This window comes from Schistocerca piceifrons, unplaced genomic scaffold (assembly GCF_021461385.2).
Source record: "Schistocerca piceifrons isolate TAMUIC-IGC-003096 unplaced genomic scaffold, iqSchPice1.1 HiC_scaffold_1040, whole genome shotgun sequence".
NCBI lineage: Eukaryota > Metazoa > Arthropoda > Insecta > Orthoptera > Acrididae > Schistocerca > Schistocerca piceifrons.
In genome coordinates this window covers 125-17,183 of record NW_025726842.1, presented here as the reverse complement: position 1 = coordinate 17,183, position 17,059 = coordinate 125, and the positions used below count along the sequence as shown (strand labels likewise).

Here is a 17,059-nt window from a genome sequence, read left to right as displayed (position 1 = left end):
TGCGTCTTTGGGCAAGACTAGTCGCCGCGGCCGCAAGGTTACTCACACGATAGAGATGAGCATTCGTTTTAAGGCAGTGTAGTGGAGCACTCCGCGTGTGTAGCAGTTTTTTCGGTTGTATCCGACGTCGCTGGGTGGCAATCCCACTTTCCCCTGCAGAAAAGTGCTCGGGCAGCTCGACGAGCATCGCTGGTTCAATGGCATGTGCCTCAGTAGTGCAGTAGGCAGCGCGTAAGTCTCATAATCTTAAGGCTTGCCGGCACGATAGCTCAGCGTGTTCGGTCTGAGAGTTATCTGCCCTCTGTAATAAAAGACCGAGTCAACGATGAACTTGAACGGGCGCCATCGGACGTCCGCCCCCAACAAATGCAACGAAAGAAATGAGAAGAAAAAAAAAAAAAAATTGGTGAATGCTCGCTTAGCATGCGGACGGCCCGGGTTCGATTCCCGGCCGGTGCATCGTTCTGCTGTTCTCGCTATAATGCTGCCGCGCCGATTCCTCGCCTGAGCTGCGTCAGCCTCAGGAATGTATAGCAGGATTCGCTGTGAGAGGAACCATACACGCAGCACGCAATAGACCGTACTTGAACGGTCGCATGCTATTTCTGAACTCTGACGTCGGCCTGTCCCAACAGGCCGCTGTGTTCAGGTGCCGCAAGGGCGATGTACTGTAACCTCGGGCAGTGCTGCGTTCCGTTGAAAAAGCTGCGGCAGCAGTTTAATCTAGCAAGTAGGGAAAGCACGTGTAGCAACACAACAGATTCTTGAGAAAGCGCGAACTGTCTATCTCTAATATGAGAGACTTACCAAGTTTTCTGTAACGTTACTTGCAACGTGCCTCGGTAGCGCAGTAGGTAGCGCGTAAGTCTCATAATCTTAAGGTCGTGAGTTCGATCCTCACCCGGGGCATTTAATTTGCTGTACATCATGGCTGAATTAACGGCGTTGCTGTTGCTAGGGAACGAACTTAATTGTCGTTCGTTATCCATAAGGAGTCTACGCCTCAGCGTCAATACGTTTATTTCCAATTATGACAACGTACAACTTTGATCTTTCTCTTCCCTTGTTAGGAGTAAAATAATGAATAGTCAATTTCGGGCTGTGCGCCATGCCAGTCTGTAGGCGCAAATATGCTCGCAAACGGAGAACTGCACTGAGTCCAGATTCAGCACGAAATACGAGAGGAGACGGAGAAAAGCTCACGCTTATCGAGCAAATCCGGTGTGGTCTAGTGGCTAGGATACCTGGCTTTCACCCAGGAGGCCCGGGTTCGATTCCCGGTACCGGAACGGAAGTTTTTGCGCACACAACGCTCCATGTTTTGGCCTTCGAACTGTCGTTTGTCGCCCACCTTCCGAAGCTTCGACCGAACGTAATCGGGGAAAACAGGCACATGATGCAATTACTGTCGGCACCGGAATAAAGGGAGAAGAGGCACTGGTCCGTTGTTGGGCTGCTACCAGCGTCAGTGGGAAGTCGGTGAAGTCGCCAGTTGCGCCAGAAGCCAGAAATTACCGTAGTACGCCTACACACGCGTTCCAGTTATTTACATTGCTTGCAGCCGCTCCATCCACAACGAGCGTGAGCCCAGATAGCTCAGTCGGTAGAGCATTAGGCTTTTAACCTAAGGGTCCAGGGTTCAAGTCCCTGTCCGGGCGAAGATTTTAACGTTTCCGTAATGGCTCGTCTCGTAGCGATGGTAGCCCTGCCGTAATCAGTGCACGGAGTTCGTTTCCTGTCAACATTCTGCGCAGACCCAGGGAAACTTGGGTTACGAGCAGTCGTGGCCGAGTGGTTAAGGCGTCTGACTAGAAATCAGATTCCCTCTGGGAGCGTAGGTTCGAGTCCTACCGACTGCGTCGGATTTTTCTTTTTTTGTTTAAGAACAACGAGCAGAAAATTTCGCAGATTGCCTGTCGTTTTGGTACCTCTCCACACCTCGCCTCTCACAGCCGTTTATAGTGCCTGTCCTTTTGATAAGGGCGAATTCCAAGCGTCAGCTTTCGCGTCAGCCGAGCAAAGTCGGGACAAGTCGGGACATACTACAGGATGGTCTGCGTGGAGCTACGACGAAAAAAACCTTCATTTAACAGCACGCGGCTCACATACTCATACGAAAAAAACTAGCGCCACTTGCGGTGGCCGGGAATCGAACCCGGATCAACTGCTTGGAAGGCAACTATGCTCACCATTACACCACCACCGCACAGCCGCTGCTCGCAACGCCCCGCTGTGTCGCCTTCCTGCCCGCCAGCAGCGGCCCACGGTGATGGTAGCTGCAGGCGCTTTTCGAGGTAGGAGGGTGCATCCACACGCATTCGGGTAGCGCCTCCACGCACGCTGCGTCTTTGGGCAAGACTAGTCGCCGCGGCCGCAAGGTTACTCACACGATAGAGATGAGCATTCGTTTTAAGGCAGTGTAGTGGAGCACTCCGCGTGTGTAGCAGTTTTTTCGGTTGTATCCGACGTCGCTGGGTGGCAATCCCACTTTCCCCTGCAGAAAAGTGCTCGGGCAGCTCGACGAGCATCGCTGGTTCAATGGCATGTGCCTCAGTAGTGCAGTAGGCAGCGCGTAAGTCTCATAATCTTAAGGCTTGCCGGCACGATAGCTCAGCGTGTTCGGTCTGAGAGTTATCTGCCCTCTGTAATAAAAGACCGAGTCAACGATGAACTTGAACGGGCGCCATCGGACGTCCGCCCCCAACAAATGCAACGAAAGAAATGAGAAGAAAAAAAAAAAAAAATTGGTGAATGCTCGCTTAGCATGCGGACGGCCCGGGTTCGATTCCCGGCCGGTGCATCGTTCTGCTGTTCTCGCTATAATGCTGCCGCGCCGATTCCTCGCCTGAGCTGCGTCAGCCTCAGGAATGTATAGCAGGATTCGCTGTGAGAGGAACCATACACGCAGCACGCAATAGACCGTACTTGAACGGTCGCATGCTATTTCTGAACTCTGACGTCGGCCTGTCCCAACAGGCCGCTGTGTTCAGGTGCCGCAAGGGCGATGTACTGTAACCTCGGGCAGTGCTGCGTTCCGTTGAAAAAGCTGCGGCAGCAGTTTAATCTAGCAAGTAGGGAAAGCACGTGTAGCAACACAACAGATTCTTGAGAAAGCGCGAACTGTCTATCTCTAATATGAGAGACTTACCAAGTTTTCTGTAACGTTACTTGCAACGTGCCTCGGTAGCGCAGTAGGTAGCGCGTAAGTCTCATAATCTTAAGGTCGTGAGTTCGATCCTCACCCGGGGCATTTAATTTGCTGTACATCATGGCTGAATTAACGGCGTTGCTGTTGCTAGGGAACGAACTTAATTGTCGTTCGTTATCCATAAGGAGTCTACGCCTCAGCGTCAATACGTTTATTTCCAATTATGACAACGTACAACTTTGATCTTTCTCTTCCCTTGTTAGGAGTAAAATAATGAATAGTCAATTTCGGGCTGTGCGCCATGCCAGTCTGTAGGCGCAAATATGCTCGCAAACGGAGAACTGCACTGAGTCCAGATTCAGCACGAAATACGAGAGGAGACGGAGAAAAGCTCACGCTTATCGAGCAAATCCGGTGTGGTCTAGTGGCTAGGATACCTGGCTTTCACCCAGGAGGCCCGGGTTCGATTCCCGGTACCGGAACGGAAGTTTTTGCGCACACAACGCTCCATGTTTTGGCCTTCGAACTGTCGTTTGTCGCCCACCTTCCGAAGCTTCGACCGAACGTAATCGGGGAAAACAGGCACATGATGCAATTACTGTCGGCACCGGAATAAAGGGAGAAGAGGCACTGGTCCGTTGTTGGGCTGCTACCAGCGTCAGTGGGAAGTCGGTGAAGTCGCCAGTTGCGCCAGAAGCCAGAAATTACCGTAGTACGCCTACACACGCGTTCCAGTTATTTACATTGCTTGCAGCCGCTCCATCCACAACGAGCGTGAGCCCAGATAGCTCAGTCGGTAGAGCATTAGGCTTTTAACCTAAGGGTCCAGGGTTCAAGTCCCTGTCCGGGCGAAGATTTTAACGTTTCCGTAATGGCTCGTCTCGTAGCGATGGTAGCCCTGCCGTAATCAGTGCACGGAGTTCGTTTCCTGTCAACATTCTGCGCAGACCCAGGGAAACTTGGGTTACGAGCAGTCGTGGCCGAGTGGTTAAGGCGTCTGACTAGAAATCAGATTCCCTCTGGGAGCGTAGGTTCGAGTCCTACCGACTGCGTCGGATTTTTCTTTTTTTGTTTAAGAACAACGAGCAGAAAATTTCGCAGATTGCCTGTCGTTTTGGTACCTCTCCACACCTCGCCTCTCACAGCCGTTTATAGTGCCTGTCCTTTTGATAAGGGCGAATTCCAAGCGTCAGCTTTCGCGTCAGCCGAGCAAAGTCGGGACAAGTCGGGACATACTACAGGATGGTCTGCGTGGAGCTACGACGAAAAAAACCTTCATTTAACAGCACGCGGCTCACATACTCATACGAAAAAAACTAGCGCCACTTGCGGTGGCCGGGAATCGAACCCGGATCAACTGCTTGGAAGGCAACTATGCTCACCATTACACCACCACCGCACAGCCGCTGCTCGCAACGCCCCGCTGTGTCGCCTTCCTGCCCGCCAGCAGCGGCCCACGGTGATGGTAGCTGCAGGCGCTTTTCGAGGTAGGAGGGTGCATCCACACGCATTCGGGTAGCGCCTCCACGCACGCTGCGTCTTTGGGCAAGACTAGTCGCCGCGGCCGCAAGGTTACTCACACGATAGAGATGAGCATTCGTTTTAAGGCAGTGTAGTGGAGCACTCCGCGTGTGTAGCAGTTTTTTCGGTTGTATCCGACGTCGCTGGGTGGCAATCCCACTTTCCCCTGCAGAAAAGTGCTCGGGCAGCTCGACGAGCATCGCTGGTTCAATGGCATGTGCCTCAGTAGTGCAGTAGGCAGCGCGTAAGTCTCATAATCTTAAGGCTTGCCGGCACGATAGCTCAGCGTGTTCGGTCTGAGAGTTATCTGCCCTCTGTAATAAAAGACCGAGTCAACGATGAACTTGAACGGGCGCCATCGGACGTCCGCCCCCAACAAATGCAACGAAAGAAATGAGAAGAAAAAAAAAAAAAAATTGGTGAATGCTCGCTTAGCATGCGGACGGCCCGGGTTCGATTCCCGGCCGGTGCATCGTTCTGCTGTTCTCGCTATAATGCTGCCGCGCCGATTCCTCGCCTGAGCTGCGTCAGCCTCAGGAATGTATAGCAGGATTCGCTGTGAGAGGAACCATACACGCAGCACGCAATAGACCGTACTTGAACGGTCGCATGCTATTTCTGAACTCTGACGTCGGCCTGTCCCAACAGGCCGCTGTGTTCAGGTGCCGCAAGGGCGATGTACTGTAACCTCGGGCAGTGCTGCGTTCCGTTGAAAAAGCTGCGGCAGCAGTTTAATCTAGCAAGTAGGGAAAGCACGTGTAGCAACACAACAGATTCTTGAGAAAGCGCGAACTGTCTATCTCTAATATGAGAGACTTACCAAGTTTTCTGTAACGTTACTTGCAACGTGCCTCGGTAGCGCAGTAGGTAGCGCGTAAGTCTCATAATCTTAAGGTCGTGAGTTCGATCCTCACCCGGGGCATTTAATTTGCTGTACATCATGGCTGAATTAACGGCGTTGCTGTTGCTAGGGAACGAACTTAATTGTCGTTCGTTATCCATAAGGAGTCTACGCCTCAGCGTCAATACGTTTATTTCCAATTATGACAACGTACAACTTTGATCTTTCTCTTCCCTTGTTAGGAGTAAAATAATGAATAGTCAATTTCGGGCTGTGCGCCATGCCAGTCTGTAGGCGCAAATATGCTCGCAAACGGAGAACTGCACTGAGTCCAGATTCAGCACGAAATACGAGAGGAGACGGAGAAAAGCTGACGCTTATCGAGCAAATCCGGTGTGGTCTAGTGGCTAGGATACCTGGCTTTCACCCAGGAGGCCCGGGTTCGATTCCCGGTACCGGAACGGAAGTTTTTGCGCACACAACGCTCCATGTTTTGGCCTTCGAACTGTCGTTTGTCGCCCACCTTCCGAAGCTTCGACCGAACGTAATCGGGGAAAACAGGCACATGATGCAATTACTGTCGGCACCGGAATAAAGGGAGAAGAGGCACTGGTCCGTTGTTGGGCTGCTACCAGCGTCAGTGGGAAGTCGGTGAAGTCGCCAGTTGCGCCAGAAGCCAGAAATTACCGTAGTACGCCTACACACGCGTTCCAGTTATTTACATTGCTTGCAGCCGCTCCATCCACAACGAGCGTGAGCCCAGATAGCTCAGTCGGTAGAGCATTAGGCTTTTAACCTAAGGGTCCAGGGTTCAAGTCCCTGTCCGGGCGAAGATTTTAACGTTTCCGTAATGGCTCGTCTCGTAGCGATGGTAGCCCTGCCGTAATCAGTGCACGGAGTTCGTTTCCTGTCAACATTCTGCGCAGACCCAGGGAAACTTGGGTTACGAGCAGTCGTGGCCGAGTGGTTAAGGCGTCTGACTAGAAATCAGATTCCCTCTGGGAGCGTAGGTTCGAGTCCTACCGACTGCGTCGGATTTTTCTTTTTTTGTTTAAGAACAACGAGCAGAAAATTTCGCAGATTGCCTGTCGTTTTGGTACCTCTCCACACCTCGCCTCTCACAGCCGTTTATAGTGCCTGTCCTTTTGATAAGGGCGAATTCCAAGCGTCAGCTTTCGCGTCAGCCGAGCAAAGTCGGGACAAGTCGGGACATACTACAGGATGGTCTGCGTGGAGCTACGACGAAAAAAACCTTCATTTAACAGCACGCGGCTCACATACTCATACGAAAAAAACTAGCGCCACTTGCGGTGGCCGGGAATCGAACCCGGATCAACTGCTTGGAAGGCAACTATGCTCACCATTACACCACCACCGCACAGCCGCTGCTCGCAACGCCCCGCTGTGTCGCCTTCCTGCCCGCCAGCAGCGGCCCACGGTGATGGTAGCTGCAGGCGCTTTTCGAGGTAGGAGGGTGCATCCACACGCATTCGGGTAGCGCCTCCACGCACGCTGCGTCTTTGGGCAAGACTAGTCGCCGCGGCCGCAAGGTTACTCACACGATAGAGATGAGCATTCGTTTTAAGGCAGTGTAGTGGAGCACTCCGCGTGTGTAGCAGTTTTTTCGGTTGTATCCGACGTCGCTGGGTGGCAATCCCACTTTCCCCTGCAGAAAAGTGCTCGGGCAGCTCGACGAGCATCGCTGGTTCAATGGCATGTGCCTCAGTAGTGCAGTAGGCAGCGCGTAAGTCTCATAATCTTAAGGCTTGCCGGCACGATAGCTCAGCGTGTTCGGTCTGAGAGTTATCTGCCCTCTGTAATAAAAGACCGAGTCAACGATGAACTTGAACGGGCGCCATCGGACGTCCGCCCCCAACAAATGCAACGAAAGAAATGAGAAGAAAAAAAAAAAAAAATTGGTGAATGCTCGCTTAGCATGCGGACGGCCCGGGTTCGATTCCCGGCCGGTGCATCGTTCTGCTGTTCTCGCTATAATGCTGCCGCGCCGATTCCTCGCCTGAGCTGCGTCAGCCTCAGGAATGTATAGCAGGATTCGCTGTGAGAGGAACCATACACGCAGCACGCAATAGACCGTACTTGAACGGTCGCATGCTATTTCTGAACTCTGACGTCGGCCTGTCCCAACAGGCCGCTGTGTTCAGGTGCCGCAAGGGCGATGTACTGTAACCTCGGGCAGTGCTGCGTTCCGTTGAAAAAGCTGCGGCAGCAGTTTAATCTAGCAAGTAGGGAAAGCACGTGTAGCAACACAACAGATTCTTGAGAAAGCGCGAACTGTCTATCTCTAATATGAGAGACTTACCAAGTTTTCTGTAACGTTACTTGCAACGTGCCTCGGTAGCGCAGTAGGTAGCGCGTAAGTCTCATAATCTTAAGGTCGTGAGTTCGATCCTCACCCGGGGCATTTAATTTGCTGTACATCATGGCTGAATTAACGGCGTTGCTGTTGCTAGGGAACGAACTTAATTGTCGTTCGTTATCCATAAGGAGTCTACGCCTCAGCGTCAATACGTTTATTTCCAATTATGACAACGTACAACTTTGATCTTTCTCTTCCCTTGTTAGGAGTAAAATAATGAATAGTCAATTTCGGGCTGTGCGCCATGCCAGTCTGTAGGCGCAAATATGCTCGCAAACGGAGAACTGCACTGAGTCCAGATTCAGCACGAAATACGAGAGGAGACGGAGAAAAGCTGACGCTTATCGAGCAAATCCGGTGTGGTCTAGTGGCTAGGATACCTGGCTTTCACCCAGGAGGCCCGGGTTCGATTCCCGGTACCGGAACGGAAGTTTTTGCGCACACAACGCTCCATGTTTTGGCCTTCGAACTGTCGTTTGTCGCCCACCTTCCGAAGCTTCGACCGAACGTAATCGGGGAAAACAGGCACATGATGCAATTACTGTCGGCACCGGAATAAAGGGAGAAGAGGCACTGGTCCGTTGTTGGGCTGCTACCAGCGTCAGTGGGAAGTCGGTGAAGTCGCCAGTTGCGCCAGAAGCCAGAAATTACCGTAGTACGCCTACACACGCGTTCCAGTTATTTACATTGCTTGCAGCCGCTCCATCCACAACGAGCGTGAGCCCAGATAGCTCAGTCGGTAGAGCATTAGGCTTTTAACCTAAGGGTCCAGGGTTCAAGTCCCTGTCCGGGCGAAGATTTTAACGTTTCCGTAATGGCTCGTCTCGTAGCGATGGTAGCCCTGCCGTAATCAGTGCACGGAGTTCGTTTCCTGTCAACATTCTGCGCAGACCCAGGGAAACTTGGGTTACGAGCAGTCGTGGCCGAGTGGTTAAGGCGTCTGACTAGAAATCAGATTCCCTCTGGGAGCGTAGGTTCGAGTCCTACCGACTGCGTCGGATTTTTCTTTTTTTGTTTAAGAACAACGAGCAGAAAATTTCGCAGATTGCCTGTCGTTTTGGTACCTCTCCACACCTCGCCTCTCACAGCCGTTTATAGTGCCTGTCCTTTTGATAAGGGCGAATTCCAAGCGTCAGCTTTCGCGTCAGCCGAGCAAAGTCGGGACAAGTCGGGACATACTACAGGATGGTCTGCGTGGAGCTACGACGAAAAAAACCTTCATTTAACAGCACGCGGCTCACATACTCATACGAAAAAAACTAGCGCCACTTGCGGTGGCCGGGAATCGAACCCGGATCAACTGCTTGGAAGGCAACTATGCTCACCATTACACCACCACCGCACAGCCGCTGCTCGCAACGCCCCGCTGTGTCGCCTTCCTGCCCGCCAGCAGCGGCCCACGGTGATGGTAGCTGCAGGCGCTTTTCGAGGTAGGAGGGTGCATCCACACGCATTCGGGTAGCGCCTCCACGCACGCTGCGTCTTTGGGCAAGACTAGTCGCCGCGGCCGCAAGGTTACTCACACGATAGAGATGAGCATTCGTTTTAAGGCAGTGTAGTGGAGCACTCCGCGTGTGTAGCAGTTTTTTCGGTTGTATCCGACGTCGCTGGGTGGCAATCCCACTTTCCCCTGCAGAAAAGTGCTCGGGCAGCTCGACGAGCATCGCTGGTTCAATGGCATGTGCCTCAGTAGTGCAGTAGGCAGCGCGTAAGTCTCATAATCTTAAGGCTTGCCGGCACGATAGCTCAGCGTGTTCGGTCTGAGAGTTATCTGCCCTCTGTAATAAAAGACCGAGTCAACGATGAACTTGAACGGGCGCCATCGGACGTCCGCCCCCAACAAATGCAACGAAAGAAATGAGAAGAAAAAAAAAAAAAAATTGGTGAATGCTCGCTTAGCATGCGGACGGCCCGGGTTCGATTCCCGGCCGGTGCATCGTTCTGCTGTTCTCGCTATAATGCTGCCGCGCCGATTCCTCGCCTGAGCTGCGTCAGCCTCAGGAATGTATAGCAGGATTCGCTGTGAGAGGAACCATACACGCAGCACGCAATAGACCGTACTTGAACGGTCGCATGCTATTTCTGAACTCTGACGTCGGCCTGTCCCAACAGGCCGCTGTGTTCAGGTGCCGCAAGGGCGATGTACTGTAACCTCGGGCAGTGCTGCGTTCCGTTGAAAAAGCTGCGGCAGCAGTTTAATCTAGCAAGTAGGGAAAGCACGTGTAGCAACACAACAGATTCTTGAGAAAGCGCGAACTGTCTATCTCTAATATGAGAGACTTACCAAGTTTTCTGTAACGTTACTTGCAACGTGCCTCGGTAGCGCAGTAGGTAGCGCGTAAGTCTCATAATCTTAAGGTCGTGAGTTCGATCCTCACCCGGGGCATTTAATTTGCTGTACATCATGGCTGAATTAACGGCGTTGCTGTTGCTAGGGAACGAACTTAATTGTCGTTCGTTATCCATAAGGAGTCTACGCCTCAGCGTCAATACGTTTATTTCCAATTATGACAACGTACAACTTTGATCTTTCTCTTCCCTTGTTAGGAGTAAAATAATGAATAGTCAATTTCGGGCTGTGCGCCATGCCAGTCTGTAGGCGCAAATATGCTCGCAAACGGAGAACTGCACTGAGTCCAGATTCAGCACGAAATACGAGAGGAGACGGAGAAAAGCTCACGCTTATCGAGCAAATCCGGTGTGGTCTAGTGGCTAGGATACCTGGCTTTCACCCAGGAGGCCCGGGTTCGATTCCCGGTACCGGAACGGAAGTTTTTGCGCACACAACGCTCCATGTTTTGGCCTTCGAACTGTCGTTTGTCGCCCACCTTCCGAAGCTTCGACCGAACGTAATCGGGGAAAACAGGCACATGATGCAATTACTGTCGGCACCGGAATAAAGGGAGAAGAGGCACTGGTCCGTTGTTGGGCTGCTACCAGCGTCAGTGGGAAGTCGGTGAAGTCGCCAGTTGCGCCAGAAGCCAGAAATTACCGTAGTACGCCTACACACGCGTTCCAGTTATTTACATTGCTTGCAGCCGCTCCATCCACAACGAGCGTGAGCCCAGATAGCTCAGTCGGTAGAGCATTAGGCTTTTAACCTAAGGGTCCAGGGTTCAAGTCCCTGTCCGGGCGAAGATTTTAACGTTTCCGTAATGGCTCGTCTCGTAGCGATGGTAGCCCTGCCGTAATCAGTGCACGGAGTTCGTTTCCTGTCAACATTCTGCGCAGACCCAGGGAAACTTGGGTTACGAGCAGTCGTGGCCGAGTGGTTAAGGCGTCTGACTAGAAATCAGATTCCCTCTGGGAGCGTAGGTTCGAGTCCTACCGACTGCGTCGGATTTTTCTTTTTTTGTTTAAGAACAACGAGCAGAAAATTTCGCAGATTGCCTGTCGTTTTGGTACCTCTCCACACCTCGCCTCTCACAGCCGTTTATAGTGCCTGTCCTTTTGATAAGGGCGAATTCCAAGCGTCAGCTTTCGCGTCAGCCGAGCAAAGTCGGGACAAGTCGGGACATACTACAGGATGGTCTGCGTGGAGCTACGACGAAAAAAACCTTCATTTAACAGCACGCGGCTCACATACTCATACGAAAAAAACTAGCGCCACTTGCGGTGGCCGGGAATCGAACCCGGATCAACTGCTTGGAAGGCAACTATGCTCACCATTACACCACCACCGCACAGCCGCTGCTCGCAACGCCCCGCTGTGTCGCCTTCCTGCCCGCCAGCAGCGGCCCACGGTGATGGTAGCTGCAGGCGCTTTTCGAGGTAGGAGGGTGCATCCACACGCATTCGGGTAGCGCCTCCACGCACGCTGCGTCTTTGGGCAAGACTAGTCGCCGCGGCCGCAAGGTTACTCACACGATAGAGATGAGCATTCGTTTTAAGGCAGTGTAGTGGAGCACTCCGCGTGTGTAGCAGTTTTTTCGGTTGTATCCGACGTCGCTGGGTGGCAATCCCACTTTCCCCTGCAGAAAAGTGCTCGGGCAGCTCGACGAGCATCGCTGGTTCAATGGCATGTGCCTCAGTAGTGCAGTAGGCAGCGCGTAAGTCTCATAATCTTAAGGCTTGCCGGCACGATAGCTCAGCGTGTTCGGTCTGAGAGTTATCTGCCCTCTGTAATAAAAGACCGAGTCAACGATGAACTTGAACGGGCGCCATCGGACGTCCGCCCCCAACAAATGCAACGAAAGAAATGAGAAGAAAAAAAAAAAAAAATTGGTGAATGCTCGCTTAGCATGCGGACGGCCCGGGTTCGATTCCCGGCCGGTGCATCGTTCTGCTGTTCTCGCTATAATGCTGCCGCGCCGATTCCTCGCCTGAGCTGCGTCAGCCTCAGGAATGTATAGCAGGATTCGCTGTGAGAGGAACCATACACGCAGCACGCAATAGACCGTACTTGAACGGTCGCATGCTATTTCTGAACTCTGACGTCGGCCTGTCCCAACAGGCCGCTGTGTTCAGGTGCCGCAAGGGCGATGTACTGTAACCTCGGGCAGTGCTGCGTTCCGTTGAAAAAGCTGCGGCAGCAGTTTAATCTAGCAAGTAGGGAAAGCACGTGTAGCAACACAACAGATTCTTGAGAAAGCGCGAACTGTCTATCTCTAATATGAGAGACTTACCAAGTTTTCTGTAACGTTACTTGCAACGTGCCTCGGTAGCGCAGTAGGTAGCGCGTAAGTCTCATAATCTTAAGGTCGTGAGTTCGATCCTCACCCGGGGCATTTAATTTGCTGTACATCATGGCTGAATTAACGGCGTTGCTGTTGCTAGGGAACGAACTTAATTGTCGTTCGTTATCCATAAGGAGTCTACGCCTCAGCGTCAATACGTTTATTTCCAATTATGACAACGTACAACTTTGATCTTTCTCTTCCCTTGTTAGGAGTAAAATAATGAATAGTCAATTTCGGGCTGTGCGCCATGCCAGTCTGTAGGCGCAAATATGCTCGCAAACGGAGAACTGCACTGAGTCCAGATTCAGCACGAAATACGAGAGGAGACGGAGAAAAGCTGACGCTTATCGAGCAAATCCGGTGTGGTCTAGTGGCTAGGATACCTGGCTTTCACCCAGGAGGCCCGGGTTCGATTCCCGGTACCGGAACGGAAGTTTTTGCGCACACAACGCTCCATGTTTTGGCCTTCGAACTGTCGTTTGTCGCCCACCTTCCGAAGCTTCGACCGAACGTAATCGGGGAAAACAGGCACATGATGCAATTACTGTCGGCACCGGAATAAAGGGAGAAGAGGCACTGGTCCGTTGTTGGGCTGCTACCAGCGTCAGTGGGAAGTCGGTGAAGTCGCCAGTTGCGCCAGAAGCCAGAAATTACCGTAGTACGCCTACACACGCGTTCCAGTTATTTACATTGCTTGCAGCCGCTCCATCCACAACGAGCGTGAGCCCAGATAGCTCAGTCGGTAGAGCATTAGGCTTTTAACCTAAGGGTCCAGGGTTCAAGTCCCTGTCCGGGCGAAGATTTTAACGTTTCCGTAATGGCTCGTCTCGTAGCGATGGTAGCCCTGCCGTAATCAGTGCACGGAGTTCGTTTCCTGTCAACATTCTGCGCAGACCCAGGGAAACTTGGGTTACGAGCAGTCGTGGCCGAGTGGTTAAGGCGTCTGACTAGAAATCAGATTCCCTCTGGGAGCGTAGGTTCGAGTCCTACCGACTGCGTCGGATTTTTCTTTTTTTGTTTAAGAACAACGAGCAGAAAATTTCGCAGATTGCCTGTCGTTTTGGTACCTCTCCACACCTCGCCTCTCACAGCCGTTTATAGTGCCTGTCCTTTTGATAAGGGCGAATTCCAAGCGTCAGCTTTCGCGTCAGCCGAGCAAAGTCGGGACAAGTCGGGACATACTACAGGATGGTCTGCGTGGAGCTACGACGAAAAAAACCTTCATTTAACAGCACGCGGCTCACATACTCATACGAAAAAAACTAGCGCCACTTGCGGTGGCCGGGAATCGAACCCGGATCAACTGCTTGGAAGGCAACTATGCTCACCATTACACCACCACCGCACAGCCGCTGCTCGCAACGCCCCGCTGTGTCGCCTTCCTGCCCGCCAGCAGCGGCCCACGGTGATAGTAGCTGCAGGCGCTTTTCGAGGTAGGAGGGCGCATCCACACGCATTCGGGTAGCGCCTCCACGCACGCTGCGTCTTTGGGCAAGACTAGTCGCCGCGGCCGCAAGGTTACTCACACGATAGAGATGAGCATTCGTTTTAAGGCAGTGTAGTGGAGCACTCCGCGTGTGTAGCAGTTTTTTCGGTTGTATCCGACGTCGCTGGGTGGCAATCCCACTTTCCCCTGCAGAAAGTGCTCGGGCAGCTCGACGAGCATCGCTGGTTCAATGGCATGTGCCTCAGTAGTGCAGTAGGCAGCGCGTAAGTCTCATAATCTTAAGGCTTGCCGGCACGATAGCTCAGCGTGTTCGGTCTGAGAGTTATCTGCCCTCTGTAATAAAAGACCGAGTCAACGATGAACTTGAACGGGCGCCATCGGACGTCCGCCCCCAACAAATGCAACGAAAGAAATGAGAAGAAAAAAAAAAAAAAATTGGTGAATGCTCGCTTAGCATGCGGACGGCCCGGGTTCGATTCCCGGCCGGTGCATCGTTCTGCTGTTCTCGCTATAATGCTGCCGCGCCGATTCCTCGCCTGAGCTGCGTCAGCCTCAGGAATGTATAGCAGGATTCGCTGTGAGAGGAACCATACACGCAGCACGCAATAGACCGTACTTGAACGGTCGCATGCTATTTCTGAACTCTGACGTCGGCCTGTCCCAACAGGCCGCTGTGTTCAGGTGCCGCAAGGGCGATGTACTGTAACCTCGGGCAGTGCTGCGTTCCGTTGAAAAAGCTGCGGCAGCAGTTTAATCTAGCAAGTAGGGAAAGCACGTGTAGCAACACAACAGATTCTTGAGAAAGCGCGAACTGTCTATCTCTAATATGAGAGACTTACCAAGTTTTCTGTAACGTTACTTGCAACGTGCCTCGGTAGCGCAGTAGGTAGCGCGTAAGTCTCATAATCTTAAGGTCGTGAGTTCGATCCTCACCCAGGGCATTTAATTTGCTGTACATCATGGCTGAATTAACGGCGTTGCTGTTGCTAGGGAACGAACTTAATTGTAATTCGTTATCCATAAGGAGTCTACGCCTCAGCGTCAATACGTTTATTTCCAATTATGACAACGTACAACTTTGATCTTTCTCTTCCCTTGTTAGGAGTAAAATAATGAATAGTCAATTTCGGGCTGTGCGCCATGCCAGTCTGTAGGCGCAAATATGCTCGCAAACGGAGAACTGCACTGAGTCCAGATTCAGCACGAAATACGAGAGGAGACGGAGAAAAGCTCACGCTTATCGAGCAAATCCGGTGTGGTCTAGTGGCTAGGATACCTGGCTTTCACCCAGGAGGCCCGGGTTCGATTCCCGGTACCGGAACGGAAGTTTTTGCGCACACAACGCTCCATGTTTTGGCCTTCGAACTGTCGTTTGTCGCCCACCTTCCGAAGCTTCGACCGAACGTAATCGGGGAAAACAGGCACATGATGCAATTACTGTCGGCACCGGAATAAAGGGAGAAGAGGCACTGGTCCGTTGTTGGGCTGCTACCAGCGTCAGTGGGAAGTCGGTGAAGTCGCCAGTTGCGCCAGAAGCCAGAAATTACCGTAGTACGCCTACACACGCGTTCCAGTTATTTACATTGCTTGCAGCCGCTCCATCCACAACGAGCGTGAGCCCGGATAGCTCAGTCGGTAGAGCATTAGGCTTTTAACCTAAGGGTCCAGGGTTCAAGTCCCTGTCCGGGCGAAGATTTTAACGTTTCCGTAATGGCTCGTCTCGTAGCGATGGTAGCCCTGCCGTAATCAGTGCACGGAGTTCGTTTCCTGTCAACATTCTGCGCAGACCGGTTGGATTTTTCACGATTCCAGGGAAACTTGGGTTACGAGCAGTCGTGGCCGAGTGGTTAAGGCGTCTGACTAGAAATCAGATTCCCTCTGGGAGCGTAGGTTCGAGTCCTACCGACTGCGTCGGATTTTTCTTTTTTTGTTTAAGAACAACGAGCAGAAAATTTCGCAGATTGCCTGTCGTTTTGGTACCTCTCCACACCTCGCCTCTCACAGCCGTTTATAGTGCCTGTCCTTTTGATAAGGGCGAATTCCAAGCGTCAGCTTTCGCGTCAGCCGAGCAAAGTCGGGACAAGTCGGGACATACTACAGGATGGTCTGCGTGGAGCTACGACGAAAAAAACCTTCATTTAACAGCACGCGGCTCACATACTCATACGAAAAAAACTAGCGCCACTTGCGGTGGCCGGGAATCGAACCCGGATCAACTGCTTGGAAGGCAACTATGCTCACCATTACACCACCACCGCACAGCCGCTGCTCGCAACGCCCCGCTGTGTCGCCTTCCTGCCCGCCAGCAGCGGCCCACGGTGATAGTAGCTGCAGGCGCTTTTCGAGGTAGGAGGGCGCATCCACACGCATTCGGGTAGCGCCTCCACGCACGCTGCGTCTTTGGGCAAGACTAGTCGCCGCGGCCGCAAGGTTACTCACACGATAGAGATGAGCATTCGTTTTAAGGCAGTGTAGTGGAGCACTCCGCGTGTGTAGCAGTTTTTTCGGTTGTATCCGACGTCGCTGGGTGGCAATCCCACTTTCCCCTGCAGAAAAGTGCTCGGGCAGCTCGACGAGCATCGCTGGTTCAATGGCATGTGCCTCAGTAGTGCAGTAGGCAGCGCGTAAGTCTCATAATCTTAAGGCTTGCCGGCACGATAGCTCAGCGTGTTCGGTCTGAGAGTTATCTGCCCTCTGTAATAAAAGACCGAGTCAACGATGAACTTGAACGGGCGCCATCGGACGTCCGCCCCCAACAAATGCAACGAAAGAAATGAGAAGAAAAAAAAAAAAAATTGGTGAATGCTCGCTTAGCATGCGGACGGCCCGGGTTCGATTCCCGGCCGGTGCATCGTTCTGCTGTTCTCGCTATAATGCTGCCGCGCCGATTCCTCGCCTGAGCTGCGTCAGCCTCAGGAATGTATAGCAGGATTCGCTGTGAGAGGAACCATACACGCAGCACGCAATAGACCGTACTTGAACGGTCGCATGCTATTTCTGAACTCTGACGTCGGCCTGTCCCAACAGGCCGCTGTGTTCAGGTGCC

At 52.4% G+C, this 17,059-nt stretch overlaps 35 non-coding genes across 35 annotated transcripts; 28 read left to right on the top strand and 7 right to left on the bottom strand.

Moving 5' to 3' along the window:
• Nucleotides 1-836: 836 nt before the first annotated feature.
• On the top strand, nt 837-909 carry Trnam-cau. Its single transcript has one exon. It is a non-coding gene; the product is annotated as a tRNA-Met (tRNA).
• A 308-nt stretch (nt 910-1,217) lies between these two features.
• On the top strand, nt 1,218-1,289 carry Trnae-uuc. Its single transcript has one exon. It is a non-coding gene; the product is annotated as a tRNA-Glu (tRNA).
• Nucleotides 1,290-1,585: 296 nt separating this feature from the next.
• Nucleotides 1,586-1,658, top strand: Trnak-uuu. The gene has a single exon. It is a non-coding gene; the product is annotated as a tRNA-Lys (tRNA).
• A 119-nt stretch (nt 1,659-1,777) lies between these two features.
• Nucleotides 1,778-1,859, top strand: Trnas-aga. Its single transcript has one exon. It is a non-coding gene; the product is annotated as a tRNA-Ser (tRNA).
• A 275-nt stretch (nt 1,860-2,134) lies between these two features.
• On the bottom strand, nt 2,135-2,206 carry Trnag-ucc. The gene has a single exon. It is a non-coding gene; the product is annotated as a tRNA-Gly (tRNA).
• A 971-nt stretch (nt 2,207-3,177) lies between these two features.
• On the top strand, nt 3,178-3,250 carry Trnam-cau. The gene has a single exon. It is a non-coding gene; the product is annotated as a tRNA-Met (tRNA).
• A 308-nt stretch (nt 3,251-3,558) lies between these two features.
• On the top strand, nt 3,559-3,630 carry Trnae-uuc. The gene has a single exon. It is a non-coding gene; the product is annotated as a tRNA-Glu (tRNA).
• Nucleotides 3,631-3,926: 296 nt separating this feature from the next.
• Nucleotides 3,927-3,999, top strand: Trnak-uuu. The gene has a single exon. It is a non-coding gene; the product is annotated as a tRNA-Lys (tRNA).
• Nucleotides 4,000-4,118: 119 nt separating this feature from the next.
• Nucleotides 4,119-4,200, top strand: Trnas-aga. The gene has a single exon. It is a non-coding gene; the product is annotated as a tRNA-Ser (tRNA).
• Nucleotides 4,201-4,475: 275 nt separating this feature from the next.
• Nucleotides 4,476-4,547, bottom strand: Trnag-ucc. The gene has a single exon. It is a non-coding gene; the product is annotated as a tRNA-Gly (tRNA).
• Nucleotides 4,548-5,518: 971 nt separating this feature from the next.
• On the top strand, nt 5,519-5,591 carry Trnam-cau. The gene has a single exon. It is a non-coding gene; the product is annotated as a tRNA-Met (tRNA).
• Nucleotides 5,592-5,899: 308 nt separating this feature from the next.
• Trnae-uuc lies at nt 5,900-5,971 on the top strand. Its single transcript has one exon. It is a non-coding gene; the product is annotated as a tRNA-Glu (tRNA).
• A 296-nt stretch (nt 5,972-6,267) lies between these two features.
• Trnak-uuu lies at nt 6,268-6,340 on the top strand. Its single transcript has one exon. It is a non-coding gene; the product is annotated as a tRNA-Lys (tRNA).
• A 119-nt stretch (nt 6,341-6,459) lies between these two features.
• On the top strand, nt 6,460-6,541 carry Trnas-aga. The gene has a single exon. It is a non-coding gene; the product is annotated as a tRNA-Ser (tRNA).
• A 275-nt stretch (nt 6,542-6,816) lies between these two features.
• Trnag-ucc lies at nt 6,817-6,888 on the bottom strand. The gene has a single exon. It is a non-coding gene; the product is annotated as a tRNA-Gly (tRNA).
• Nucleotides 6,889-7,859: 971 nt separating this feature from the next.
• On the top strand, nt 7,860-7,932 carry Trnam-cau. Its single transcript has one exon. It is a non-coding gene; the product is annotated as a tRNA-Met (tRNA).
• Nucleotides 7,933-8,240: 308 nt separating this feature from the next.
• On the top strand, nt 8,241-8,312 carry Trnae-uuc. The gene has a single exon. It is a non-coding gene; the product is annotated as a tRNA-Glu (tRNA).
• A 296-nt stretch (nt 8,313-8,608) lies between these two features.
• Trnak-uuu lies at nt 8,609-8,681 on the top strand. Its single transcript has one exon. It is a non-coding gene; the product is annotated as a tRNA-Lys (tRNA).
• Nucleotides 8,682-8,800: 119 nt separating this feature from the next.
• Nucleotides 8,801-8,882, top strand: Trnas-aga. The gene has a single exon. It is a non-coding gene; the product is annotated as a tRNA-Ser (tRNA).
• A 275-nt stretch (nt 8,883-9,157) lies between these two features.
• On the bottom strand, nt 9,158-9,229 carry Trnag-ucc. The gene has a single exon. It is a non-coding gene; the product is annotated as a tRNA-Gly (tRNA).
• Nucleotides 9,230-10,200: 971 nt separating this feature from the next.
• Trnam-cau lies at nt 10,201-10,273 on the top strand. The gene has a single exon. It is a non-coding gene; the product is annotated as a tRNA-Met (tRNA).
• Nucleotides 10,274-10,581: 308 nt separating this feature from the next.
• Trnae-uuc lies at nt 10,582-10,653 on the top strand. Its single transcript has one exon. It is a non-coding gene; the product is annotated as a tRNA-Glu (tRNA).
• Nucleotides 10,654-10,949: 296 nt separating this feature from the next.
• Trnak-uuu lies at nt 10,950-11,022 on the top strand. Its single transcript has one exon. It is a non-coding gene; the product is annotated as a tRNA-Lys (tRNA).
• A 119-nt stretch (nt 11,023-11,141) lies between these two features.
• On the top strand, nt 11,142-11,223 carry Trnas-aga. The gene has a single exon. It is a non-coding gene; the product is annotated as a tRNA-Ser (tRNA).
• A 275-nt stretch (nt 11,224-11,498) lies between these two features.
• On the bottom strand, nt 11,499-11,570 carry Trnag-ucc. The gene has a single exon. It is a non-coding gene; the product is annotated as a tRNA-Gly (tRNA).
• Nucleotides 11,571-12,541: 971 nt separating this feature from the next.
• On the top strand, nt 12,542-12,614 carry Trnam-cau. The gene has a single exon. It is a non-coding gene; the product is annotated as a tRNA-Met (tRNA).
• A 308-nt stretch (nt 12,615-12,922) lies between these two features.
• Nucleotides 12,923-12,994, top strand: Trnae-uuc. The gene has a single exon. It is a non-coding gene; the product is annotated as a tRNA-Glu (tRNA).
• A 296-nt stretch (nt 12,995-13,290) lies between these two features.
• Nucleotides 13,291-13,363, top strand: Trnak-uuu. The gene has a single exon. It is a non-coding gene; the product is annotated as a tRNA-Lys (tRNA).
• Nucleotides 13,364-13,482: 119 nt separating this feature from the next.
• Trnas-aga lies at nt 13,483-13,564 on the top strand. The gene has a single exon. It is a non-coding gene; the product is annotated as a tRNA-Ser (tRNA).
• A 275-nt stretch (nt 13,565-13,839) lies between these two features.
• Trnag-ucc lies at nt 13,840-13,911 on the bottom strand. The gene has a single exon. It is a non-coding gene; the product is annotated as a tRNA-Gly (tRNA).
• Nucleotides 13,912-14,881: 970 nt separating this feature from the next.
• On the top strand, nt 14,882-14,954 carry Trnam-cau. Its single transcript has one exon. It is a non-coding gene; the product is annotated as a tRNA-Met (tRNA).
• Nucleotides 14,955-15,262: 308 nt separating this feature from the next.
• On the top strand, nt 15,263-15,334 carry Trnae-uuc. Its single transcript has one exon. It is a non-coding gene; the product is annotated as a tRNA-Glu (tRNA).
• A 296-nt stretch (nt 15,335-15,630) lies between these two features.
• On the top strand, nt 15,631-15,703 carry Trnak-uuu. The gene has a single exon. It is a non-coding gene; the product is annotated as a tRNA-Lys (tRNA).
• A 139-nt stretch (nt 15,704-15,842) lies between these two features.
• Nucleotides 15,843-15,924, top strand: Trnas-aga. Its single transcript has one exon. It is a non-coding gene; the product is annotated as a tRNA-Ser (tRNA).
• A 275-nt stretch (nt 15,925-16,199) lies between these two features.
• Nucleotides 16,200-16,271, bottom strand: Trnag-ucc. The gene has a single exon. It is a non-coding gene; the product is annotated as a tRNA-Gly (tRNA).
• Between the last annotated feature and the right edge of the window lie 788 nt (nt 16,272-17,059).